The sequence below is a fragment of the Tachyglossus aculeatus genome, chromosome 6 (assembly GCF_015852505.1).
Source record: "Tachyglossus aculeatus isolate mTacAcu1 chromosome 6, mTacAcu1.pri, whole genome shotgun sequence".
In the NCBI taxonomy this organism is placed as follows: Eukaryota; Metazoa; Chordata; class Mammalia; order Monotremata; family Tachyglossidae; genus Tachyglossus; species Tachyglossus aculeatus.
The window spans coordinates 43,623,310-43,650,976 of record NC_052071.1 but is presented as its reverse complement, the minus strand read 5'-3'; the positions used below and the strand labels follow the sequence as shown (position 1 = coordinate 43,650,976).

Genomic DNA, 27,667 nt, shown 5'->3' with positions numbered 1-27,667 from the left:
GTGGAGTGAGTATCAGAGTGCTTAGAGGGTACCGACCCAAGCGCATAGGTCATGCGGAAGTGAGGGAAAATATGGTGAACAGATGAGATGTTAGTCAGGGAAGGCTTCTTGGAGTTGATGTACTTTTAGTAGGACTTCAAAGATGAGAAGGGATGAAACTACACAGTCGCTTTGGTCTATTCAGATAAACGGTGTGGCCTAGTGGATGAAGCTCAGGCCTGGGAGCCGGAAGGCCCTGGGTTCTAATCCCAGCTCCGCCACTTGTCTGCTATGGGACCTTGGGCAAGTCACTTCACTTCTCTGTACCTCAGTTACCTCATCTGTAAAACGGGGATTACTACGTGTGTCCCATATGTGGGACATGGACTGTGTCCAACCTGATTATCTTATGTCTATCCCAATGTTTAGTACAGAGACTGGCATGTAGTAAGAGCTTAAAAAATGCCATTGGAAAAAAATGGCTATTTACACTGGAAAGAGGCCCTCCAAAACAAACCCGCCATGGGTAGACTCAGACACAGCTTATTCTGTGGCCCTCAGAAAGTCACTAATCTAACAGTACCTCATGTGCCCAACTGTGAGTCACGTAGAATGCCAATTGCGCTTAGTACATTGCCAGGCACACAGTAAGTGCTCAACAAGTACTAGCATGATTATTATTAATATTATTAATAAAATGCTGAGATGCAAAGTGTAAACTCATCATAAACTGGTAAAGTATTTTGTATACCGTTATTTTGCCATCTTCCTGCCTGATCATTACTGCCATTTTCTACTCCCCAAACTTTCTCTCATTCCCAACTTCCATGCAGACTAACCCATCATCCATCATACTGGAGAAGCATTGGACTTATCCTGTGGGGTGTGGGTGGAGAAGGGGTGTTAATTGTTTGAGGTTCTTTAAAGCTGCACTGCTGGCTCAACTCCAGCATGAGTTGGGAACATTCTTTGTTTTACTGGAATTTTAATAATGGCCATATGTCCATGCAACCACACCTAAATTTGATGGAAATCCCCTCTTTTTTACCGCTTCTATAGCCTCTCTCTTTCCCCATCCATATCCACTTGTCCGCTGTGAGAACTTGGGCAAGTCATGTCACTTCTCTGGGCCTCAGTTCCCTCATCTGCAAAATGAGGATTCAATACCTGTTCTCCCTCCTGCTTAGACCGTGAGTCCCATATGGGGTCTGATTATCTTGCATCCACCTCAGCGCTCAGTACAGTGCTTGGTATATAGTAAGCGCTTTAACAAATACTAGAATCATCATCACATCAGGTCTTTCCATCCCTCAGAGGATCCCAAGTGACATAGAGATCTTTCCTGAGCTAAGTGATGACAGCCTCATGATCGATCTCTTTTCTGTTTTCTAATCCACAGTTTCAGACATTCCCTGATTTATTCCATCATCTTTCTTTCATTTTTTTCAACCCCAACCATCCCATTCCCCTCTCAGGAATGGCACCTGGAGGGTTCCCAGTCCTCTACCAGTCTCGGCTACAGGAGGGAGAGTCGAGCAGAGGCATAAACATGCCATTCCTAGCCTGAGCAGTGACTAGTGAGTGGAAGGCAATCTGCTTCAAATTAAAACTCCCCTGTGCTGGGCACGGGAGAGAGTCGAGGGTGGAAACACAAGTTTAGTGTGCGGAAGAAGTCAATGGTAAACCACTTCTGTATTTTTACCAAGAAAACTCGATGGATACACTAACAGACTAATTGCAGATTTAAGTGGGGCGTTCTGGGAAAGATGTGTCAAGGAGTGCTGTGGGTCGGAGACGACTCGAAAGCATAAGACAAGAATACATGTGAAGCTTTTTCCTCTTGAGCCTACAAGGATCACACTCCAAGCTTCTGCTGCTGCTCTTGATGAGGCACATTATCAAAAATAGCCATGCCTAGCATGGCCTAATGGAAAGAGCACAGGTCTGAGAGTCCTTTTTTAAATTTGTTTTTTAACTAGTCTTTGTTAAGCGCTTACTATGTGCCAGGCACTGGGATAAGTACAAGCTAATCAAGACAGCCACAGCCCATAGCCCACCAGGTGCTTACAGTCTTAATCCTCATTTTACAGAAGAGGTAACTGAGGCACAGAGAAGTTAAATGACTTACCCAAGGTCACAGTGCAGATAAGTAGCAGAGACCTGAGTTCTATTACTGCCTCCGCCACTTGCCAGCTGTAATGATCCCGAGCAAGTCACTTCCTTTCTCTGGGCCCTAGTTCCCTCATAATAATAAATATTAAATTGTGGTATTTGTTAAGATACTGGGGAAGATACGAGCTAATTGCGTTGAACACAAACCCTGTCCCACGTGGGGCTTGCAGTCTTAATCCCCATTTTATAGATGAGGGAACTGAGGCCCAGAGAATGAAGTAACTTGCCCAAGATCACGGAACAGACAAGTGGCGGAGACAGGATTAGAACCCAGCTTCTCTGTCTCCTAGGCCTGTGCTCTTTCGACTAGGTCAGGCGGCTTTTCATCTCTACTGGTCTAGTCCATGTTGGGATCTTGGGATCTGGAGGGCCAAAAACAGTGAGACATGAAAGGATGGACACTCTTGGAGGAAGGGCAGTTTGGCCTGCATATCCAGAAATAATCAGAGACCCATCACCAGGCTTTCTTTATCTCTTGGAATCACTATTTTCTCTGCTTTTTTTTTTTTTAAGCTAGGCCAGTCCACTGCAAGGACAAAGAAGAAATGGTAGTGTCAAATCTCTCCAGAAATTCACTCTCCAATTCACTACAGACACAGTTCATCTCTACCAATGTAACCTCCAGCATCTTTTCCTTAGGAAGTTAGCCAACCACAGGGCCGTGATCCAAGTCCAGAGGGCCAGAACCACAGAATAATAATAATAATAATGATAATAATGATATTTATTAGCACAGCCTGGTGGATAGAGCAGGGGCTTGGGAGTCAAAAGGACTGGGTTATAATCCTGGCTCCGCCACTTGTCTGCTGTGAAGTAGCGTGGCTTGGTGGAAAGAGCCTGGGTTTAGGAGTCAAAGGTTGTGGATTCTAATCCTGGTTCCACCACTTACCAACTGTGTGACCTTGGGCAAGTCACTTAACTTCTCTGTACCTCAACTGCCTCATCTGTAAAATGGGGATTAAGACTATGATCCCTACGTGGGATAATCTGATTACTTTGCATCTACCCCAGTGCTTAGAACAGTGCTTGGCACACAGTAAGCGCTTAACAAGTACCATCATCATCATCATCACCTTGGGCAAATCTCTTCACTTCTCTGGGCCTAAACTACCTCATCTGGAAAATGGGGATTAAAACTGTGAGCCCCATGTGGGACATGGACTGTGTCCAATCTGATTATTTTATATCTAAGCAGAGCTTAGTACGCTATCTGGCACATAGTAAGAGTTTAACAAATACCACAATTATTATGACTGTAATCATAATAATTGTGGTATTTGTAAGCACTTACCATTACTTTGTTGGTAGGTTTGGTTTTGTTCTCTGTCTCCCCCTTCTAGACTGTGAGCCCACTGTTGGGTAGGGACTGTCTCTATATGTTGCCAACTTGTACTTCCCAAGTGCTTAGTACAGTGCTCTGCACACAGTAAGTGCTCAATAAATACGATTGATTGATTGATTGATTGATTGATTACTTTTTAATGGTATTTGTAAATGGCACAGTAAATGCCACATTTACTATGTGCCAAATACTGAGCTGAACTCTGGAGGAAATAGAAGAAAATGAGATTGGACACAATCCCTGTCCCCCAGGGGACAGTCTCTCCCATTTTACAGAGGAGGAAATTGAGGTCTGGAGAAGTGAAATGACTTGCCCAAGGTCATACAACAGGCATGCGGTACAGTCAGGACTAGAACCGAGGCCCTCTGATTCCCAACCCCGTGGCTCTTTCTAGTGCCTAGAAAGCCACCCACGTGCAGCTCTCTAGAAGTAATTCCTGCTAAGTCACTTTCCATCACATTTTAGGACTTTCATGGTTTTTCCCACTCTCAGCTTTTCCTAGTTGTGCTGGGGCTAGGAGAGAAGGTGAAAGGACCTGCCAAACCAGAAAACCCAAGGTGAGCTAGATGGGTAACCCAAGGGACTAATTATTTCAGAAGAAAACGCAGGGAGAGGCTTGCCTTGCTGGGGACAGAGGTGTTTTCCAATCACGACCTCGGTCTCTCCAAACCATCTGCTCTCCTCCCTTTTTAGCTGAATTACCTTTTAGGCTGAGAAGAAAGAGCTTGGTACTTTCTTGAGGACACCCATCTTGGGTAATTCAGAGGGATCTTCTCAAAACAAATGGGTGCTCGGCAACAGGCACTTCTGAAACAGAGAGAAGGCCCCAGTGGTTTTATGGCTTCTCTAGGCCCCATTCAGTCCCCCGCTGAGCAGTGTAACCTGATGGAAAGAGCCCGGGCCTGGGTTCTAATCCCAGCTCCACCATGTGCCTGCTGGGTGACCCTGGGCAAGTCACTTCACTTCTCTGGGCCTCAGTCACCTCACCTACAAAACAGAGATTCAATACCTGTTCTCCCTGCTACTCAGACTGTGAGCCCCATGTAGAAGACTGCGCCTGACCTCATTATCTTGTATGTTCCTCAGCAGTTAGAACAATGCCTGCCACATAATAATAATAATAATAATTATTATTATTTGTTAAGCACTTACTATGTACCAAGCACTGTTCGTTCATTCATTCATTCAATCGTATTTATTGAGCTCTTACTGTGTGCAGAGCACTGTGCTAAGCGCTTGATGGCAACATATAGAGACGGTCCCTACCCAACAGTGGGCTCACAGTCTAAGCGCTGGGGTAGATACAAGGTAATCAGGTTGTCTCACATGGGGCTCACAGTCTTAATCCCCATTTTACCCATGAGGTAACTGAGACGCAGAGGAGTTGTGACTTTGCCACTATTATTATCGTTATTATTATGAGCCCCAGTCAAAGCCCCGATCTTGATCCCGTTAAAATCACCCTAAGCAGCTAATCCACACTAAGGCCCAGTAAGGTGAAAAGCCTGATTTCACAGTTGGAGTAACAGAGGTCCTTACGCCCTTCTGGGGGTCAAGGCTATTCCTGGCTGTCACCCCCCGGGGTTCAGAGATCGAAGGGGGATTTCACTCCTGGGCTTTTTTCTACATTAGGCTGTGGCAAGTTCCTTATTCCCAAGATCTCCCGTCGGGGCCGGGAAACATTCAAGGGAAAAGAACCCTATTCCATCATCTCAGCATGCTGGGCCCCCCTCTCCCTTACCCAAGGGGCTCTTAGCATTGTCATGGGAACAGCTGGAAAGGCTCTTCCCCCTGACTGCCACCCTTATCCTGTGGGAAGGGGAGCCAGAAGTGGGCTCTGACAGCTGGGAAGGAGCACAACAGCTTGGTGAAGGTGGGCCGGGAGCCATGAGGCTCCAGAAAGAGGTGGCGAGGTGGCTTAGGGAGTGACGTAGGGAGGGAAGGTGGGTAGGGGGTGGTCAGGCTGGGGGCTCGGGAGGGAGGGAAGTTAGCTAAGAGGGGAGACAGAGAGGTCACACTTCTCATTAACAGGACCAGGAGGAAGTTCCCTGGACCAATGGCCTGAATCTCCCCCACCCCTGAAATTCATTCATTCAATCATATTTATTACTACTACTACTACTACTACTAATTAGTATCTGTTAAATGCTTACTATGTGCCAAGTACTGGTCTAAGCGCTGGGGTAAGATATAAGGTAAGCAGGTTGTCCCACGTGGGGTTCACAGTCTTAATCCCCATTTTACAGATGAGGGACTAGAGGCACAGAGAAGTTAAGTGACTCGCCCAAAGTCACAAAGCTGGTAAGTGGTAGAGCTGGGATAATAATAATAATAATAATAATGACATTTGTTAAGCGCTTACTTTGTGTTGAGCACTGTTCTAAGCGCTTGGGTAGATACAAGGTAATCAGGTTTTCCCACGTGGGGCTCATAGTCTTAATCCCTATTTTGCAGATGAGGGAACTGAGGCACAGAGAAGTCAAGTGACTTGCCCAAAGTCACACAGCTGGAAAGTGGCGGAGCCAGGATTTGAACCCGTGACCTCTGACTCCAAAGCCCATGATCTTTCCACTAAACCACGCTCCTTTTCTATTAAACACTTACTGTGTGCGGAGCACTGAGTTATGCAGTGGGGAAAGTACAATACAACAATAAACAATGACATTCCCCGCCCACAACAAGTTCACAGACTAGAGGGGGGGAGATGAACATCAATACATGATGATGGCATTTATTAAGTGCTTACTATGTACAAAGCACTGTTCTAAGTGCTGGGGAGGTTACAAGGTAATCAGGTTGTCCCACGGGGGGCTCACAGTCTTAATCCCCATTTTACAGATAAGGGAACTGAGGCACAGAGAAGTTAATTGAATACATCAATTCATATTCACCAGACCACCACTCTCCCCACCCTCAAAGCCTTACTAAGATCACATCTCCTCCAGGAGGCCTTCCCTGATTAAGCCCTCTTTTCACCGGCTCCTCTCTGCACTTGGATAGGCGACCTTTGACCATTTGATATCCTCCCCACCCTCCCCATAAGGACCACAGCACTTATGTTCATAACTATAAATGATATACTATGAATTCTTTATAATCATGTCTGTCTCCCCAACTAGACTGCAAACTCGCTGTGGGTAGGGAACGTGTCTAGAGAAGCAGTGTGGCTCAGTAGAAAGAGCAAGGGCTTGGGAGTCAGAGGTCATGGGTTCGAATCCCGGCTCTGCCACTTGTCAGCTGTGTGACCTTGGGCAAGTCACTACACTTCTCTGGGCCTCAGTTCCCTCATCTGTAAAATGGGGACTAAGACTGTGAGACGTGAGACAAACTTGATCACCTTGTATCCCTACCAGTGCTTAGAACAGTGCTTGGCACATAGTAAGCGCTTAACAAATACCACCATTATTATTATTAGTATTGCCAACTCTTTCAAATACTGTACTCGTCCAAATACCAGCCAGGACAGTAAGTGCTCAATAAATACCATTAATTGACAGACTGACCGTAGTACATGAAGCTCTCCTCCTCTGACCTTCCAGGATAAGGCCCTGTCCATAAAAGGGGGAAATTTGCACCTCTCTTTTGTGTTTTTTAATTGTTTCATGGTATTTGTTAAGCGCTTACTATGTTCAGGCGCTGTACTAAGTGTGGCTAAGATACAAGCTAACCAGATTGGACACAGTCCATGACCCAAGTGGGGCTCACAGTCAATCCCCATTTTACAGATGAGGTCACAGAGGCTCAGAGAAGCAAAATGACTTCAAGGTAACACAGCAGACAAGTGGAGGTACTGGGATGAAAACGGAGGCCCTTCTGACTCTTAGGCCTGGGCTCTATAATAATAATAATAATAATAATGGCATTTATTAAGTGCTTACTATGTGCAAAGCACTGTTCTAAGCACTGAGAAGGTTACAAGGTGATCAGTTTGTCCCATGGGGGGCTCACAGTCTTCATCCCCATTTTACAGATGAGGTAATTGAGGTACAGAGAAGTTAAGTGACTTGCCCAAAGTCACACAGCTGACAATTGGCAGAGTTGAGATTTGAACCCATGACCTCTGACTCCAAAGCCCGGGCTCTTTCCACTGAGCCATGCTGCTTCTCTGCTATCCCCTAGGCCATGCTGCTTCTCCTGTAAGATTTGTCTCTTGTAAGATGCTAATTCATCCCACCTAAGGGAGATGAAAGGTCCTACCATACAGCGGGAGGGGCCTGAAGGTACCCCTAATAATACTACTAATAAAGGTATATATAGCTATAATTCTATTTATTCTGACAGTTTTGACACCTGTCTACATGTTTTGTTTGAGAAGCAGCATGGCTCAGTGGAAAGAGCCCGGGCTTTGGAGTCAGAGGTCATGGGTTCAAATGGGGATTAAGACTGTGAGCCCCCCATGGGACAACCTGATCACCTTGTAACCTCCCTAGCGCTTAGAACAGTGCTCTGCACATAGTAAGCGCTTAACAAATACCATCATCATCATTTTGTTGTCTGTCTCCCCCTTCTAGACTGTGAGCCAGTTGTTGGGTAGGGACCATCTCTATATGCTGCCGACTTGCACTTCCCAAGCGCTTAGTACAGTGCTCTGCACACAGTAAGCGCTCAATAAATACGATTGAATGAAAGGTGGCACTAATTATTATCATTATTATTATTAATAATAATAGTGGTATTTGTTAAGTGCTTACTGTACACCAGGCACTGTACTAAGAGCTGCTGAAGATACAGATAATTGGGTTGGACATGGTCCCTGTCCCACATTGGGCTCACAGTCTTAATGTCCTTTTTCCAGATGAGGTAACTGAGGCACAGAGAAGTGAAGTAACTTGCCCAAGGTCACAGAACAGACAAGTGGCAGAGACGGGATTAGAACCCAGGTCCTCCTGACTCCCAAGCCTGTGCTCTATTTGTTAAGCGCCCGTCTATGTACCAAGCACTGTACTAAGAGCTGGGGTAGATGCAATCCAATCAGGCCAGACACAGACCCTGTGCTACACAGTCCTGCTGCAGGAAGGTAGATGTCCACTTTATCCAGGCTTAAAGAGTCCATCCGGAGGCCAAACTCACCCCATCTGACGAGGGTGGAAAACAAAACAAAACACACACAAAAAAACCAGTTCAGCTCAGAATTGGCCAGTTCTTAGCCCTCACTTCCACCACTTTCCTCTTCTGCCACCCCCTCCAAAATTCTCACTGTTCCCTCTAAGGCAGATAGTCTTGTGTCCTAACGGAAACTGTTGGGGAGATAATTAGTCTTTCATAATAATAATTGTGGTATTTATTAAGCATTTACCACGTGGTGGGTTAGGTACAAGATAATCAAATCAGAGTTCCTGACCCACACAGGGCTCACAGATATTTTGCATAAGCAGCATGGCTCAGTGGAAAGAGCCCAGGCTTTGGAGTCAGAGGTCATGGGTTCAAATCCCGGCTCCATCACTTGTCAGCTGGGTGACTTTGGGCAAGTCACTTCACTTCTCTGGGCCCCAATTCCCTCATCTGTAAAATGGGGATTGAGACTGTGAGCCCCCCGTGGGACAACCGGATCACTTTGTATCCTCCCCAGCGCATAGAACAGTGCTTTGCACATAGGAAGCATCTAATAAATGCCATTATTATTATTATTATTATATTTCATCTCGCTTTACAGATAAGAAAACTGAGGCACAGAAAAGTTAAAGTGATTTATTTCCCTAAGGCCACATCCAGGCAAATGGCAGTACTGGGATTAGAACCCACATCCTCTGACTCCCAGGGCAGTCCGCTTTTCAATTTAACCACCCTGCTTCCTTTCCATCCGGCATCTCAAAGAGTCGAGTTCTACCATGATTCTGAAATGCTATTCTGCTAGAGAACCTAGATCCTTTTGCCATTAGCTTGTCAGCTCCTTGGGGGCAGAGATCTTGTCTACTTTTTTTTTTTAATGGTATTTGTTAAGCGATTACTATGTGCCAAGCACTGTACTAAGCGCTGGATAGACACAAGCTATTCAGGTTGGGCACAGACCCTGTCCCAAATAAGGGCTCCCGGTCTCAATCCCCATTTTTACAGGCCCAGAAAAGTGAAGTGACTTGCGCAAGGTCATACAGCAGACAAGGAGCAGGACCAGGATTAGAACCCACGTCCTTCTGTCTCCTAGGCCCTCGCTCTATCCACTAGGCCACGCTACGTCTTTACTTACTCCGCTTTGCTTGTCCAAGTGTCCGGCACAGTGCTCTGCACACAGCTAGCACTCAATATCATCATCATCAATCATATTTACTGAGCGCTTACTTTGTGCAGAGCACTGTACTAAGTGCTTGGGAAGTACAAGTTGGCAACATATAGAGACAATCCCTACCCAACAGTGGGCTCACAGTCTAATCATATTGATTCCAATAATAATTGATATTGGAATCAATATCACCGAGGATTGATTCCACCTCACGCCCAACCAGCTCTGCCCGCCGGAGCCGTTGGCCAAAAACTCTCTCCAAACTGAGGCCTCTCTAGAGACTCCCGCACTGCATTTCCGTTTCTGAATCGAATCCAGCTGAACTTCCCCTGACTTTTGATCTTCACTTATAGAGCTCTCCTTGTGACTGCCGAGAGGGGGAACAGGGTCGGGGTAGGGGGCAGAGGAGGAGGGGCGGTGGACGTGGAAGCAATGGACACTAAGAGGTTACAGCAACAGCCGACAAAAGAATCATTTTCCCTGGGTTCGGCTGCAGCCGAGATCCAAAAGAGAGCGCGAGCTCTCTCCCTCTCCTCTCTGGTCCCCTCCTACACAAAGGCATCTCTGGAGCGGATTCTGCGCTAATTCTCCATCCCCCACACTCTCCTAGCCAATGGGGACAAAGGCTAGCTCCGGCTGGGAGCTCACACGCCCGGGAACGCCATTCCCACTAGGGAAGATCTCTTCCCGAGGGAAGCCATTGGGTACAGCAGGAAGTGTGGGGGCTTCGGCAGATAACTGGCTTTGGCTTCTCTGGGCCCACGCGGCCTATTACGGTGCTCGCTAACCTCTGGAAGTGCATCATCTCAAAGGATGGGAAGATGAGAACAGTGCTTTGCACATAGTAAGCGCTTAATAAATGCCATTATTATTATGATTTCACTTCTCTGTACTGCACTTACCTCATTTGTAAAATGAAGGTTACACTTCTCTGTGCCTCAGTTACCTCATCTGTGAAATGGGGATGAAGACTGTGAGCCCCCCAAGGGACAACCTGATCACCTTGTAACCTCCCCAGCGCTTAGAACAGTGCTTTGCACATAGTAAGCGCTTAATAAATGCCATTATTATTATTATTATTTCACTTCTCTGTACTGCACTTACCTCATTTGTAAAATGAAGGTTACACTTCTCTGTGCCTGTTACCTCATCTGTGAAATGGGGATGAAGACTGTGAGCCCCCCGAGGGACAACCTGATCACCTTGTAACCTGCCCAGCGCTTAGAACAGTGCTTTGCACATAGTAAGTGCTTAATAAATGCCATCATTATTATTAGTATTATTATGAGTTCCTGCCAACAGAGGCTATCGCCCGGGCCTGAGAGTCAGAAGGACCCAGGTTTTAATCCTGGCTCCGCCACATGCCTGCTGGGTAACCTTGGGCAGTGCTTAGCACATAGTAAGGGCTTAACAAATACCACCATTATTATTATTATTATTATTATTATTATTATTATTATTATTATTCTCTCTTCTCACTTCTCTGAGCCTCAGTTACCACATCTGAAAAATGGGAATTAAGACTGTGAGCCCCATGTGGGACATGGGTTGTGTCCAACCTGATTACCTTGTATCTACCCCAGGGGTTAGAACAGTGGACATAGGTATGCATCTGTAATTTATTTACTTATATTAACGTCTATCTCCCCCTTTAATAATAATAATAATAATAATGATGGCATTTATTAAGCGCTTACTATGTGCAAAGCACTCTTCTAAGCACCGGCACTATTCTAAGTGCTGACTGTAAGCTCATTCATTCATTCATTCATTCAATCGTATTTATTGAGCGCTTACTGTGTGCAGAGCACTGTACTAAGCGCTTGGGAAGTACAAGTTGGCAACATATAGAGACAGTCCCTACCCAACAGTGGGCTCAAAGTCTAGAAGAAGCTCGTTGTGGATAGGGAATGTGTCTGTTTATTGTTTTAGCGTACTCTCCCAAGCGCTTAGTACAGTGCTTTACATGCAGTAAGTGCTCAATAAATGTGATTGAATGAACCAACAGTGCCCGACACACAGTAGGTGCTTAACAAATACCATAAAACGAGACCTCATGATCCCTCTCAGCAGAGGAGAACAGACAATCAGTTTACTGAGTGCATATGATGGGCAGAGCACCGTAGTAAGCAGATGGAAGAGTACACGAGTGTTAGTTGATATGACCCCTGCCCACAAGGAGCTTACGATCTGATTGTGGGATCGGCCGGTGTGTGCGTCTGCCCCCAAATCCCCATTTGGATAACTACATTCCGCTTCCCTAGGAGAAACCATTTTTCTCACTTCCTGAATTCACAAGCTGTTATCCAAAATGTGACATTCTGGAGTTTGTCATGTTTCAGGAGAGAATGACAAGATCTGTGTTAGTATAGGCGGTTTAGGATGGGGGAGTGTGAATTTAGCATAATTCAGGCTTCTGTTCCCTTCTTTGGAACCTTCCACCCTGTTCTCCCTTTCCCCATACCCTGAGAACTCCATCCTCTTGCCCCCTTTCCCGTGACACCCCCAACTTGATCACCCCCTTAATCCGAAAGCCCTCTTTAGGCCCTCTCAAACTGGCCACGAGGCCATTGATAAACCAAAATGGTGGGGAGAGGCCTGATGGCGGGGTTTGGATGCGAAATGGAAAAGTGGGACCCAACCTCTCCTTTTGGGTGGCAAGTAAACCTGAAAGCAGATGTTCAGCCCAAGCTGGAGGGAAGTCCCTCACAGATATAATGGGTTACTCAGCTACATCACATGATACACACATTTCAGAAAAAAGTCCTGATCCTGATCCTGTGGAGAACTGCTGGGGTGTATGATTCCTCTTTATTAGAAAAGCGTGATCCTTGTGAGGTAAATGAACTTCATCCGGGACTTCCTGGTTCTTATTTTTATTTTATGATATTTGCTCTGTGTTTACTATGTGTCAAGCACTGTTCTAAGCACTGGGGTCGATGAGGGTCAATCGGGTTGGACACGGTTCCTGTCCCACATGGAGCACACAATCTATTTGGGTGGTTTAGTCCTCATTTTCCAGATGAGGAACCTAGGCCCAGATAAGTGAAGTTATTTGCAGCGGTCACACAGAAGACAAAAGTGATGGACCTAGGCCTGAGCTCTTTCCAGTAGGCATCAACTCCACTGGGTTGTCTTCTCTTGTAAGATGGAGAGGCTGAGGGGGTCTGGATTTCTAAGAGAAGAGGGAGGGAGAGGAGGGAGTGAGGAAAAAAAGAAACCAGAGCTGGGCTAAAAAAAAAAAAAATCACACTACCGTCAGCCATTCCCCAGCCTTGAGGGAGTGCTTGACTTGAGAAGCCATCGAGACCGTAGAAGGTTTGTGAGGGAACACCTAGGCCTGTTTCCTTGCCCTTCAGCAAGGAGGGAGGACTGAAAGATAAGGAATATCAGCTATTGGTCCAGCGGGAAAAGCCCAACTCTGGAAACTGGGAGAGCTGGGCTTTCGTTCCGAGAGATGCCTGCTAGGGCTAAGCCACGGGAGTGAAGATTTCTGACCAAAGAACACTTTCAGTATTCTGCCAGGAGGCCAGGCTGGCTACCATAGGCCGTGAAAACCGTAGGCTTCCAAGCCAAAAGCCTGCTGGTAATTGCATTTAGCGGGGCCCAGTGGAAAGAGCACATTTATTTTATTTTGTTAATATGTTTTGTTTTGTTCTCTGTCTCCCCCTTCTAGACCGTGAGCCCACTGCTGTGTAGGGACCGTCTCTATATGTTGCCAACTTGTACTTCCCAAGCGCTCAGTACAGTGCTCTGCACACAGTAAGCGCTCAATAAATACGATTGAATGAATGAATGAAAGGAGATCAGGAGATCTGGACTCTAATCCTAGCTCTGCCACTCGTCTGCTGGGTGAGTCGCTTCACTTCTCTGGGCCTCAGTGCCCTCACCTGCAAAATGGGGAGTCAATACCTGTTCTCCCTCCTACTTAGCCCCATTTGGGAGCTGCTTGTCTTGTACTTAGCCCAGCTCTTAATACAGCACTTGGCACCTAGAACGCGCTTAATAGATATCACAATGATTATCATCATTACTCTGTTGTGGTCACTTTGACCACAAATGGGTCCTGCCCATTAAAGAACCGTGGCGCTCACTTTGTATTGTGCTTCCCCACTGCCCACTTGCTGCACCCTGCGTCCCGGTGGGAACACAACCAGTAAAGTCGAGAGAGGGTGACTGGTGCTGAATAATAATAATAATGTCTGTGTTTACTATGTGCCTCCCACAGCACTAAACACTGGACTACATACCAGAACTCAGGTCAGACACAGTCTCCATCCCAAATGAGAAGGAGCATGGCCTAGAGGAAAGAACACGAGTCTGGGAATCAAGAGGACCTGAGTTCTAATCCCGGCTCCCCCAACTGCCTGCTGTGTGACCTTAGGCAAGTCACTTAATATCACCATACCTCAGTTTCCTCAACTTTAATGGGGATTAAATACCTGTCTTCCCTCCTACTTAGACTATGAGTCCCACGTGAAACAGGGACCGTGTCTAACTGAATTACCTTGTATCTACCTCAGCACTTAGAATAGTTTTTGACACACAGTAAACATTTAACAAATACCGTAACAACAACAACAATCACAACAACACTCTAGTGGGGAGGGAAAGACAGGTATTTACAGCCCATTTTACAGATGAGGAAACAGAGGCACAGAGAAGTGAAGTGACTTGCCCAAGGCCACACAGCAGGCCAGAAGCAGAGCTGGCACTAGAATCCAGGTCCTCTGCCACTAGGTCCGTGTTCTAACCATTAGGCCACACTGCTTCTCTACTTGGCAGGAAAAATCGACTGCTTCCTGCAGGTTCTCGGTCCTGAAATCCCAGGATGGAGACTCATCAGGTGCTCTTGAGGGTATAAACACAGTGTTGTCACCATCACCATCAGGAGCAGTGACAGCAGCAAGAGAGCTGGGGAAGGAGATGGGTAAGGGACAGAGGGTGAGGAACGAAGATGAAGGCCACTAATTTTAAGAGAAAGCTGGGAAGAAACAAAGACTGCGAGGAAAAAGGGGCACTAAATGTTTCCTGGGAACGAAAATCCTGAGCTGTGATTGAGAAGAATGCGTTTCTACCTGTGACATTTGGGCATTTGACAATCGCCCCACCCTCAACTCCACAGCCCTTTTGTACATATCTCTAAATACATTATAAATTATTCATTTATAGTAATATCTGTCTCCCCCTCTAATAATAATAATTATGGTATTTGTTAAGCGCTTACTATGTGCCAAGCACTGTTCTAAGCACTGGGGTGGATACAAGAGAATCAGGTTGTCCCATATGGGTCTCACAGTCTTCACCCCCATTTTACAGATGAGGTAACTGAGGCACAGAGAAGTAAAGTGGTTTGTCCAAGGTCACGCAGCAGACAAGTGGCAGAGCCAGGATTAGAACCCATGTCCTCTGACTCCCACGTCCGTGCTCTTTCCAGTAAGCCATGCCCTAAACCACAAGCTCATTGTGGGCAGGGAATGTTTCTACCAACTCTGTTGTACTGAATTCACCCAAGCGCTTAAGCATGGCTCAGTGGAAAGAGCTTGGGCTTTGGAATCAGAGGTCATGGGTTTGAATCCCAGCTCCGCCACTTGTCAGCTGTGTGACTTTGGGCAAGTCACTTAACTTCTCTGGGCCTCAGTTACCTCATCTGTAAAATGGGGATTAAGACTGTGAGCCCCCCCCATGGGACAACCTGATTTCCTTGTATCCCCCAGCGCTTAGACCAGTGCTTGACACATAGTAAGTGCTTAATAAAAGCTATTATTATTATTATTATTATAGAGTGCTCAGCACACAGTTAGTGTTCAATAAATACCACTGTAAAAAAAAAATTAACACCTTTAAAAGAAAAGTGGATATCCTAAACAGCAGTCTTAAACAAGGAACATTCAGGGCTATAACTATAGGGCCATCCTATATACATACTTAATATAAGATGTATGCATGCATGAATGAGTAATTATAATGATAATAAAAATAGTATTTGTTAAGTGCTTACTATGTGCCAAGCACTGCAAAGATAATCAGGTTGGACACAGTTTCTGTCCCATGTGAGGCTCGCAGTCTACGTAGGAGGGAGAAAAAGTACTGAATCCCCATTTTGCAGATCAAGAAACTGAGACACAGGAAAGCTTAAGTGACTTCCACCTGGTCACAAAACAGGCAGGTAGGAGAGCTGGAATTAGAAACCAGGCCCAGCCTCTTTCCAGTAGGCCACGATGCACTTAAATACCTCTATTATTATTATTTCCACCAACTCCAGTAGCACATAGCAAGTGCTTAAATAAACACCACAGTGACTATTATTATTATCATTATTTCTACTATGGGCCAAGCAATATATTGGCCAGCTTTCCTCTTTATTAATTGTGGTGTTTGTTAAGCCCTTACTAAGTGCATTGTAATAAGTGCTGAGATACAAGAAAAGCAGATTTGTCCCAGTCTCTGCCCTACTTGGGGCTCACTCATTCCTTTAAAACCCAATAATACAGTACTAAAGACTCTCTCCAAAACCTGGCAACCGGATAGAAGAGAGTTTAGAAAATTGCTGTTGTGCCGAAAATGAACGAAGACCAGGTCAGTGCCTACCAGGAACCCCAGCTTTCCAAAGTTCAGCCACGTGGCAATTCTCACAGAATCATTAAACCTTTTTTGGAAAGGAAAGAGCGGCAGAAATAATGCCCCACTCGTCGTTCAGGGGAAGAAGAGCCATCTCGGGCCACTTCAGGATGGGCAGAGAAAATTCAAGCAAACTGCCAAAGTCCAATACTCAGGTTAGACTGTGGTCAAAATAATAAACAACCAAAAAAAACCAACTCAACAAAACCTCCACATGAGGTTAAAAAAATCCTCTTAAATCTCTCTCTGTTACACTCCTCTCTCTCATCCCTCAGTTCCTTGAGTTGCCTTTCCTCTATGTTCCTTTTCTTTTCCCCTCCCTCCTTTCTCTATTCCACCCTCCAGCCCAGTTCTGAACACTTTCATTAGAGGAGAGAAACCGTTCCCCGTTTTGTTTCTCGTTGTTTGAAGTGCTACGATTCCTCGGGCCACGGCGGAATATTGCAGTCGTCTTTAAAGAGAAATCCAGAAAAGGGTCAGACTCTGGCCTTCTTCCGGATGCCCCCCTGTTCCCATCCCCTCCCCTCCCGGGGCATGCCATGTGTTTATCCAGAGGGTGTGGGGGGAGAAGAGGTTGAAATCGCTTCCCCCACCCCCAAAAGCCGGGAGTCCTGTTTGGGAGACAGGCACAGGGTGCCCAGCTTGGGCAAGAGGCCAGTGCCGCCCCCAGGTCAAGGCAAGGGGGGGCCTCTGGTGAGCTGGAGTCAGTTGGGCAGGGCTGGGAGCCGCCCCATCACCACCCCGCTCCTCCTCCTCCCCGCACTCCCTCCCGCTGGCTCCAACAGCACAGGAAACAAGCCAAATGCCTGGCTGGCGGCCTGGGACCAGCTCCCCAATGAGACCGGCCAGTGTTCTTAAGTTAGGTGGGATGGGGGATGGGTTGGGGGTGAGAAGGGAGGGAGTTCTGGGGTTGGGGACAGTTGTTTGTTTTAGGATAGGGGGAATTAGAGCCAACTTCCCCGACCGGAGGCTCCGGATAGGTAATGAACCTTCCAGAACGCGGCAGACGGAAGTTGGACGGCGTTGGGCGGGGGTGGGCCGGAGGGGACCGTGGTGGGCAGCCCCCAGCCAACGGGATGGGACGATGGGGTGGGCAGGTGGGGACTGGGAGCAGGGAAAACACCAAGTTCAGGTGGCCTGAGAGGAGAGGGGAGAGCCAGGCCCAGGATAATAATAATGATGGTATTTGTTAAGTGCTTACTATGTGCCAAGCACTGTTCTAAGCGCTGGGGTAGATGCAAGGTAATCAGGTTGTCCCAAGTGGGGCTCACAGTCTTCATCCCCATTTTACAGATGAGGTAACTGAGGCGCAGAGAAGTGAAGTGACTTGCCCCACCAAATCACACAGCTGACAAGTGACGGAGGCGGGATTAGAACCCACGACCTCTGACTCCCAAGCCCGGGCTCTTTCCACTCAGCCACGCTGCTCCTAGGACGTGGGCCAGGGGTCGGCGGCGAGACAGGTGAGATCGAGGCATAGTGAGAAGGTCAGCACCAGAGGAGTGTAATGTGTGAAATCTTCTAGACTGTGAGCCCATTGTTGGGTAGGGACTGTCTCTATATGTGGCCAACTTGTACTTCCCAAGCGCTTAGTCCAGGGCTCTGCACACAGTGAGCACTCACTAAATACAACTGAATGAATGAATGCAGGCCATTAAGCACTGGGAGTTGCCTCTGTGACAAGAAGGGAGTTGAGGCACTGGGGGTTTAAGGCTCAGATGGCGAAGGAAATAGGCATGGGAGTCACTGAGGGAGGGGAATCACTGTTGCTGAGCAGAAGAGAGCACAAAGTTAAATTTCGGAAGGGGGTGAGGTGACTGACTGACCTACTGACCGGGCATAAGCTACAGAAACCGAGCGGGGTTGGGGCCGGCCCATCATATCTGGGAAGAGAGAGCCAGCCCGGCCCGGGGCCTTGGGAAAAGGAGACGGGGGCTTGTGGGTGGCCGGGGCTGGGAGGCGAAACAGAGCTGGGGTGGGCGGATGGGCGGGCAGGCAGGCGGCCAGGCCCCAGAGAAACAGCAGGGGCGGCCCGGCCACCGGATACACAAGGAAACCAAACAGGAGGGAGGCAGGGGCCGACACAGACACATAGGGGCTGTTCAAAGGCCGGCTTCCCAACCGCCCGCCACCGTCCCCGGCCCGCTTGGGGACCCAGAGCAGGCAGGACAGGAGAACGGTTCGATCCGAGGAGGGCCGATCGGGGTCACGGGCTTCTGACGACGGACAAGGCCACAGCCCCGGCCTCCCGCCAACTCCCCGTCCCCCACCCTTCCGGCACCCCTCAGTCGGACCGTTCCTCTCCTAACTTCCTAACGGGGGGCCCGGCCAAACCCGGGCCCCATCGCTCCCAGACAAACGGGCCGAAATCGAACTGGATTTCGGGAAGCGTGTCGGGAAAAGCGTGTCTTCTGAATGGCTCAAGGCCTAGTGATCGGATTGCTGGTTTATAACCGGCCCCACTGGCTTCCTCCGGCCTCTCCCTTGCTTCCTCCCTGCCCCTCCCGCCTCTCCCTCTGGGGTATTGGGCAGTAAAGTGACTCTGAAAACTGCGGCCACATCCCCTCCCCCTGCTCTCTCCCTCCGGTTCTCCCCCTCCTCCAGCTCTGGGCAAAGAGAGTCAAAGCTCCCCTCTGTCAAAGGGGACAGCAGCAATCCGCCATTCCCGACTGCGGGATCCGTGGGAAAGAAGCCATCCGACAGCCCCACTTCCTCCTGCCCCCTTCTTTCCACTGGAGTTCTACCCCACACTTCCAACCCCCTCCCCCCTTAAACTGGTTCAGACTTCTCTCTATTCCTGGGCAGGGCTGGGAGTTGCAGATATCTGAGCAGCCCTCATAGATTTAAGCAAGCTGGACTGTTCTCTGCAAAACAGAAGCCACACCCAGCCTGTTCTAAATCCACACCTTCTCCAGGAATTTCCTCCCAGTTTAGCCTCTCCTCTTCCTCCTCCCCCGCCCATGCAAGGGTGGAAAAAAATAGGGATATAGCGTGAATATAGATGGGACTTCTCTATTCCTTGTTAAAAACTCCTTATATCAGGGGTTCATCCAATACCTAACCACATAGACTGTACACCGTCATAGATGCACTCTATCTTTGTGGAACAAGGTACAGGGTAGGAAGGAATCCTACCATACGGTCCTGCTTCAGAGTTGCGTCTACTACACTGCTGGACCTGGATTCCCGGCCGAAAAAGTAGCCTTCAGAGGCCACCCCACTGGGAGGGACCAAACTGCGGTTCCCACTCCCCAATTTGTTCAATGCAAACAATCACACGATCCTATCAACTGAGCACTTAATGTGTACCACAACAATAATAACTGAGGTATTTGTTAAGCGCCCACTATGTGCCAGGCACTGTACTAAGCACTGGGATAGATACAAGCTAGTCAGGTTGGACACGGTCCCTGTCCCACACAGGGCTCAGAACCTTAATCCTCATTTTCCAGATGATGGAACTCAGGCCCAGAGAAGTGAAGTGAGTTGCCCAAGGTCACACAGCAGACCAGCTGCAGAGCGGGGATTAGAATCCACCATCTCTGAGTCCCAAGCCTGTGCTCTTTCCACTAAGCCACACTGCTTCTCTCAACCACTAGTGCTCTCAACCCACACACAATAGCTGCTAAGTAAATACTATTCATTGATTGGAATATGGAAGCTTCCAGATCATCCAGGCCTCTTTTTTCTAGCTCTTCTTTTGAGCATTTTCATCATCTTAATAATAATTGTGGCATTTGTTAAATGCCTCCTCTGTGTCAAGCACTGTAGTAAGCACTGGGATAGACACAAGATTATCAGGTCAGAAACAGTGCCTGTTCCTCATGGGGCTTGCAGACAAATGGGGAGGGAGAACAGGCATTTAAACTCCATTTTACAAATGAGGTCCAAAGAAGCTAAGTGCCTTGCCCGAGGTCACACAGCAAGCAAGCAGCAGAGCCGGGATCAGAAACCAGGTGCTTTGATTCCCAGGCCCGCAGTGCTTGGCACATAGTAGGCGCTTAACAAATACCATTATTCTTATTCTTATTCTTTTTATTTCCACTAAGCCACACTGCCCTCCTGCCTATCAGCACCCCCAACAGAAAGAAGGCTGGATAGGATATAAAACCTGTTTTAATTTAGGTTGGTTAACCTAAGTTAGTCAAAATTACTTCTGGTTAAGATCTTTGGGAAGAAGCCTGAACGCAATACTGAAAATGAGGTTTTGAAGTGTTTTCCATGTTTTTCAATCATCCAGTGCTCCTCTTTTCTTTTATTACACTGGACAATAGAAAGTTGAGGATTGCAAATTTGTTAAGAAATGGAACCAGGTCTTTTCGAAAGAACTGAGAAGCAGCCTGGGAATCAGAAAGACCTGGGTTCTAGTCTCAGCTCCGCCACTTGTCTGCTGTGTGACCTGGCGCAAGTCATTTCACTTCTCCAGGCCTCAGTTACCTCATCTGCAAAATGGGGACTAAAACTGTGAACCCCAAGTGGGACATGGACTGTGTCCAACCTGACTAGCTTGTATCTACTCCAGTGTTCAGAAAAGTGGCACACAGTAAGCTCTTAAATATCATTAAAACAACAACAACAACAAAATGGATAGAAGCCCGGGCATAGGTCCTATGAAACTAAGTCTCCAGGGGATAGTAATAATAATAATTGTGGCATTTGTTCAGCACTTACTGTGTGCCAGGCACTGTTCTAAGTGCTGGGGTAGATACAGGATAATCGAGTTGGACACAGTCCCTGTCCCACCTGGGGCTCACAGTCTTCACCCCCACTTTACAGATGAGGTAACAAGCACAGAGAAGTGAAGGGACCTGCCCAAGGTCACACAGCAGACAAGTGGCAGAGCCAGGATTAGAACCCAGGTCCTTCTGTCCCCCAGGCCCGAGCTCTATCCACTAGGCCACGCTCATTATCTGTTCTTGTTGACAGGATGATGATGTCTACAAGTGGAGGAAAAACATGAAATAAGAGGGCACCTACTCCACATGAAATTTAGGATAATCAAGTTAATACCCCACCTTGATCGTCTCAGCTTAATGTGCCAGCCCCCGAAAACCCCAGACTTCATCAGGAAGGGTACAGAAAACAAAACTAAAAGTATTTTTTTGTCTTTTTTTCCAATTATATAAATAAAAACCATGATACATTAGCTCCTAGAACACTCCGTGCAATTCTAGTCACTCTGGCTAAGGAAGGACAGAATGACTCTGGATGGAGAAGGCTTAGAGAAAAACAACCAAAATCATCTGGGGATGGAGCTGCTTTCAATAAATATCGCGTGCAAAGATCAATCGATTTATCAATAGTATTTAGTGAGCGCTTATACTATGTGCAGAGCACTGTACTAAGCACTCGCGAGAGTGCAATATTACAATCCAACAGATATCGTCCCTCCCTGCAACGAGTTTGCAGTCCACAGGGAGCTTATAGTCTAGAGTCTAAAGCAGCGTGGCTTAGTGATACTGATTAGCTTGTATCTACCCCCAGTGCTTAGTGCAGTGCCCGGCACATAGAAGATGCTTAAGAAATACCGTTAAAAAAAAAGGTCCCTTCCCAGGAATTTGTCAGTGACCCAAAGTAGTAAGGAGCTCAAGGTCTTACAGCTCAACAGGAAGACTTTGGTTTTCTTCATCTAAAATACAGTGAGCTACAGTGTGGTAAATTTCAATGCAGTAATGCACCGCAGAAAGTTGCAAAATGTAAATCTTAGCATCAAATGATCAGAGTAAAATATTATAGCATGAAATTAAAATAATATACGGTGTGTGTCTAAGCACATACTTCTCAGGCCTAAATTTGCCTGTCAGTTCCATTTCATTTTCTCGATTAGACTCCAGGTTATAGTCTGGATGGAGTAAACCACAAGGAAAACTAAAATCTGCAAAAGGGCCAGTTATCTGGGGGATAAAAGTGGGGTAAGCACTGTAGGAGGTTTATTTTCATGACTTTCTATCACTCCACCGTTTTCTCCCCCCTCACTGACAATCTGTTTTTACCTCTGAAAATTTTGTACAGGTATGTCTGTATATGTGGTTCTTCTATGTGCTATAATAATAACAACAATAATAATGGTACTTCTTAAGTGCTTACTATGTGCCAACCACTGTTTAAGTGCTGGGGTAAATACAAATGACTTAGGTTTGATACAGTCCTTGTCCCATATGGGGCTCACACTCTTAATCCTCATTTTACAGATGAGGTAACTGAGGCCCAGAGAAGTTACGTGACTTGCCCAGGGTCACACAGCAAACAAATGGCGGAGTCGGCATTAAACCCCATATCCTTCTGACTCCCGTGCACTGTCTACTTACGCCTACTTGAATATTTGTTTCTATTCTATTTAGGATGGCCACTTGTCCAGTTTTAAACCGGACAGTCCGGTTTCCAGCTGGTCAGCTCGACTGCTACGTCACTGCTGCCCTGTGTTTTCACTTTACTCATTCAACCATATTTATCAAGCGCTTACTGTGTGCCGAGCACTGTACTAAGTGCTTGGGGAAGTACAATACAGCAATTAAGAGAGACAATCCCTGCCCACACGAGCTTCCCATGTTGGCACAGGCAACTGAGTCCGCGAGCTTGAAAATGACGACCGGTGTTCACAGGAACCTAGAAGAGGAATTCAAAGACTCTAGAGCAATTTGGGTGTGTGCACTCGGGGTGGTTTCAAGGGTTCACCCAAAAACAGGCTCTAGATTCTACCAATGTCAAGTTCTGCATAATGTTGGGGGCTGACGTTTTGTCAACTGTGTGAATGCACGTAAAATAACACTCATCTATTAGGTCCGGATTGAGCTGGGGCCACCCGGCATTCAAAAGTGTCGCCAGTGGCCATTCTAGTTCATTTGTTAACTGCCGTTCGCTCATCTGTAAAATGGGGATTAAGACTGTGAGCCCCACTTGGGACAGGATCTGTGTCCAGCCTGATTTGCTTGTATCTACCCCAGTGCTTAGGACAGTGCCTACCACATAGTTAAGTGTTCACCAAATTCCACAATAATTATTATTATGAAACACTTAAATAGCATTAAAAAAGAGCCCTTAGATGAGGAATAATAATAATAATAATGATGGCATTTATTGAGCACTTAGGTGCAAAGCACTGTTCTAAGTGGTGGGGAGGTTACAAGGTGATCAGGTTGTCCCTCGGGGGGGCTCACAGTCTTAATCCCCATTTTACAGATGAGGTAACTGAGGCACAGAGAAGTTAAGTGACTTGCCCAAAGTAACACAGCGGACAATTGGCGGGCCTGGAATGCCCTCCCTCTGTCCATCCGCCAAGCTAGCTCTCTTCCTCCCTTCAAGGCCCTACTGAGAGCTCACCTCCTCCAGGAGGCCTTCCCAGACTGAGCCCCTTCCCTCCTCTCCCCCTCGTCCCCCTCTCCATCCCCTCATCTTACCTCCTTCCCTTCCCCACAGCACCTGCATATATGTATATATGTTTGTACGTATTTATTACTCTATTTATTTATTTATTTATTTTACTTGTACATATCTATTCTATTTATTTTATTTTGTTAGTATGTTTGGTTTTGTTCTCTGTCTCCCCCTTTTAGACTGTGAGGTGGGTAGGGACCGTCTCTATATGTTGCCAACTTGTACTTCCCAAGCGCTTAGTACAGTGCCCTGCACACAGTAAACGCTCAATAAATACGATTGATGATGATAATTGGCGGAGCGGGGATTTGAACCCATGACCTCTGACTCCGAAGCCGCGCTCTTTCCACTGAGCCATCCCTCCAGTTTTCTGCTCCTATTTTGTTTGTATATTTTAAAGAGAAAGAGAGAGGAAGATTCCATCGGCTGCTCTCATCAGCATTGCAACAAAGCTCTGTTACCTCCCAACCACCTTCATCCCTCCCTGCCACACCCCACCCCTCCTTGCCTTAAAGGACGACAGGAGGATGACAAAAATCTGGGTTGGTGAGCTTCAAAGTGATGTCTCCTTCCAGAGTGCGTGTGCCAATTTCAGCATTAAAGAAGCGAGAACCCGATCCCCTATAGGCAGGGTGGCTCTCCAAACCAGGGGCTTCTGCCAAGTTGCAACCAGGCTTCCAAACTAATAATAACTGTGCTATTTGTTAAGCGCTTACTATGCACCAAGTACTGTACTAGTCAGTGGGGTCCCGCAGGATGGGGCTGGGGGGATAGTGGGGTGACCCTGAGGCCCTGGATCCTGTCATTCAGTCATTCCATCAGCGTGGCTCAATGGAAAGAGCCCAGGCTGGGGAGTCAGAGATCATGGGTTCGAATCCCGGCTCCGCCACGTGTCAGCTGGGTGACCTTGGGCAAGTCACTTCTCTGGGCCTCAGTTCCCTCATCTGGAAAATGGGGCCTAAGACGGTGAGCCCCATGTGGGACAACCTGATCACCCTGTATCCCCCCAGCGCTTAGAACAGTGCTTTGCACATAGTAAGCGCTTAACAAATGCCACTATTATTATTATTATTATTTGTGTGTGACTTTGGGGCAACTCACTTCACTTCTCTGGGCCTCAGTTCCCTCATCTGGAAAATGGGGATGAAGACTGTGAGTCCCCCGGGGGACAACCTGATCACCTGGTAACCTCCCCAGTGCTTAGAACAGTGCTTTGCACATAGTAAGCGCTTAACAAATACCATCATCATTATTATTATTATTATCATTACTAAGCACTGGGGTGGATATAAGCAAATCGGGTTGCACGCAGTCCCTGTCCCATGTGGGGCGAACAGTCTCAGTCCCCATTTTACAGATGAGGGAACACAAAGTAGAGTGACTTGCCCAAGGTCAAACAGCAGGCAGACCTGAGAGTAGAACCCATGACTTTCTGACTCCCAATATGCCCTGCTTTATCCAATATGCCATGCTGCTACCCAAACTACTATAATTCGGCTCATCTATACCTTTCCCAATCAAGCCGTGGAAAAAGTTTCCCTAAAGGAGAAAGGGCAAGAAAGGGGGCAAAGAGGAAATGAGGTTTGAGGGAAAAGATCTCATGAAGTGTGAAGGGAAAAGCGTATAAAGAGACTCCAGGGATACGCCAATCATTGAACTAACCAGCCGGTTGTCTTTAGTCACTTGGCAAATACAAAATACAACGAAAAGTGGTACTTTGATATAGTACTTTTAGGGAAGCAGTGTGGCCTAATGGAAAGAACATGGGCCCGGGAGTCCGTGATGGAAGGTGGCGTGCTCAGGATGGAGAAGCAGCGTGGCTTAGTGGAAAGAGCCTGGGCTTTGCAGTCAGAGGTCATGGGTTCGAATCCAGTCTCCACCAATTGTCAGCTGTGTGACTTTGGGCAAGTCACTTCACTTCTCTGGGCCTCAGTTCCCTCATCGGTCAAATGGGGATGAAGACTGTGAGCCTCCCGTGGGACAACCTTATCACCTTGTAACCTCCCTAGTGCTTAGAACAGTGCTTTGCACATAGTAAGTGCTTAATAAATGCCATTTAAAAAAAAACTGGTCTGGCCCATAATTTTTTGTGTGTGGAGGGGGGTACCCCCCAAATCACTTACATACTGATCTTTAAACTATGCTGCTTCCCCCTACTGTAATTTATTTTAGTGTCTGTCTACCCTTCTAGATCATCAGGCCCTGAGGACAGTGATCACGTCTGCCAATTCCACCGTGCTTTCCCAGTTGCTTAGTATGGTGCTCAGCACAGAGCAAGCACTCAGTATATACTATTTTTTGTTTGGTTGGAGGCAGCTGCAATTTTCAGGGGTCCGCATTTTAAGGACTTGGAAGACTAGCTAGATTAAACCAATCCCATTAATCCATCAGTGACCATTTGTAAGGATTCCTTGAAGTGCAGTGGGAGGAATTTGGGGGCTGCAGTAGAGTATAAGAAAATCCAAAATGAGGCGAGCAAAACAATTTAATTCATTTCACAACTAGTGCTTAGAACAGTGCTGTGCACATAGTAAGTGCTTGATAAATGCCATCATTATAACCATATTCCTTCCCCAAATTGGCAAAGGATTTTGTTTAAAGGGCCAGGGTCTCCGTTTTTGTTCTCCTCTTTCGAGATTTCCTACCACTTCCCAATTTTCCTTGAATTGGAGCTTCCCTTGGAAACTATCAGTGGTCTGTGAGAGCCTATTCAGAGATGGCCAGATAGCAGGGAAATCAATCGCTCAATTGACGGTATTTATGGAGAGCCTACTGTATGCAGAACACTGTTCTAAGCACTTGGGAACAGTCAACAGAATTGGTGGACAAATTCCCTGCCCACAAGAAGCTTACAGTCTAGAGGAGGAAGACACCTCTCTGAATTTCTCTTCTCCTTCCTCTACCCTCCACTATCTTGGGCCCAGGCATGGAAGACCTTTGGTTTCTTCATTCATTCAATCGCATTCATTAAGCGCTTACTGTGTGCACAACACTGTACTAAGCGTTTGGGAAAGAACAATACAACAATAAAAAGTGACAATCCATGTCTCATCATGAGCTCACAATCTGTGCCCTGGCTACATGAAGTAGAGTGGGCTGTGATCCTGATATGTATCCACCCCAGCACTTAGTAGTAATAATAATAATAATAATAATGATGGTATTTGTTAAGTGTTTACTATGTGCAAAGCACTGTTCTAAGCGCTGGGGGGATACAAGCTGATCAGGTTGTCCCACATGGGGCTCACAGTCTTAATCCTAATTTTACAGATGAGGGAACTGAGGCACAGAGAAGTTAAGTGACCTGCCCAAATTCACACAGCTGACAATTGGTGGAGTCGATTTGAACCCATGACCTCTGACTCCAAAGCCCGTGCTCTTTCCACTGAGCCATGCTGCTTCTCTGCCTGGCACATAGTAACTGCTTAACAAATACCATTATCATTATTAATACCTAGACCCTAAATCTACTTAAGGATGGCCATCTCCAGAGAGAGTTGCCTCTGTGCCATTACTCTTCTGGAAGCCTTCTGGAGCTGACTCTCTTCCCCATCAAATGCCCTGCTTCTAGAATATTTAGGTGATATAACTCCCCATGCCGCAGGCCGGGCATTAGAAATAGCTAGTGTATTAATGGGTCCTAAGAACAACTTTGCATTTACTGTTAGAACTTCAGGATAGTCACTGTCATCAGTCAAAAATCTTATTTAGGTGATATAATTCCCCAAGCTGCAGGCCGGGCGTTAGAAATAGCTAGTGTATTAATGGGTCCAAAGAACAACTTTGCATTTACTGTTAGAACTTCAGGATAGTCACTGTCATCAGTCAAAAATCTTCTGTAAAAGTATTCTTGAACTACTTCGAGCTGCAGCTAATATGAATTTCCACTGCTATCAATCAGGAGAAGTAGCGTGGTTTATTGGAGAGAGCACAGGCCTGGGAGCCAGAAGGACCCGAGTTCT

At 46.8% G+C, this 27,667-nt stretch overlaps 1 protein-coding gene across 2 annotated transcripts in view; it reads right to left on the bottom strand.

Annotated features, from left to right (window-relative positions):
• KLF8 (Kruppel like factor 8) overlaps nt 1-27,667 on the bottom strand; it is a 258,834-nt gene that overhangs the window by 136,478 nt on the left and 94,689 nt on the right. The window contains exon 1 of one of the 2 annotated variants that reach the window (XM_038748308.1): nt 4,196-4,294. The exons of the other annotated variant lie outside the window; for it this stretch is intronic. The gene's annotated coding sequence lies outside the window, so the exon portion shown is untranslated. Of the gene's footprint in view, nt 1-4,195; nt 4,295-27,667 lie in introns of those variants that run through there. 2 annotated transcript variants of the gene reach the window in all.